We start from the raw sequence: 1,071 nt of genomic DNA on the forward strand, positions 1-1,071 counted from the left end.
AAGGAAAGGAAAGGAAAGGAAAGGAAAGGAAAGGAAAGGAAAGGAAGAACGCAAAGAAGGAAAGAAAAAAAAGTAAGGAAAAAGGAAAGGAAATGAAAAGGAAATGAAAGGAAAGGAAAGGGAGAAGGCAAAGAAGGAAAGAAAAAAAGTAAGGAAATAGGAAGGAGGGAGGGAAGGAAGGGCATGCAGTCTCCCAGAGGGCCGGATGGATGCCCATCAAGACCCCCAGCTTCCCTCCCCATCGGGTCCCTTCCCAGTGGGCCAGGGCCAGCAGCCGCCCTCCCCGTGGCCGCCCCAGGCACCGGGGGGCTGCACAGGGCTCTGCGCCGAGGCCTCGGTGCTTTGCGGGGCAGATGGTTTCGTTCCCCCCAGTTCGTGCCAGGTTTCAGCCTCATGCTGTTATTTTGTTCTTCTGGAACGAGACTGGTGTTGCTTCCCAGAGAGGCCCTATTAGGACAAAAAGAAAATCCTGTGAATAGGCGTAACAGGGCACCAGGAGGGATAGGTCTTAAATGTATTTTAATATGAGCAGGGCATTGTGTGTAATTCAGCGCTCATCATCGTTTAGTCAAAGAGTTATGGCAGTGATTGGGAATGAATAGGGGGACATAATGGATACATGTGGCGTTTGCTCATTATATTCAACTTAGTCCAACTCCTCTGTGGAAACTGTTCAACTTTCTCTCCCTTTAGCCTGTCATAGTGAAATAATACAGACATTGGTTCCTCGAATGGGATAGCCTGCCATGCTATTATATTTCTACAGCTAACGAGGGCTTCATAAGCCTTTGATACAGCCTGATCTTTGAAACCTTTCCAAATCTCCTCAAGCTTATGCTAAATCCTATTTGGAACTTTTTTTTCTTTCTTTCTTTCTTTTTTTCTTTTTTTTTTTTTTTCCTCGCCTGCTAGTGCCCCAGGCTTAAGAAACCCGGGCGGGTGACATGCATACTAAAGCATGCGGGGACACCTCCTGAAAGGCGACTTACGGCGCTGATCACAGGCTCTCACGCGAGTAACACACCACTCCGGCCGCGCAGCTGAATGCCGCCGCCAACCCCCTCCTCTTCC

This window comes from Calidris pugnax, unplaced genomic scaffold, assembly GCF_001431845.1.
Source record: "Calidris pugnax isolate Ruff unplaced genomic scaffold, ASM143184v1 scaffold20, whole genome shotgun sequence".
NCBI lineage: Eukaryota > Metazoa > Chordata > Aves > Charadriiformes > Scolopacidae > Calidris > Calidris pugnax.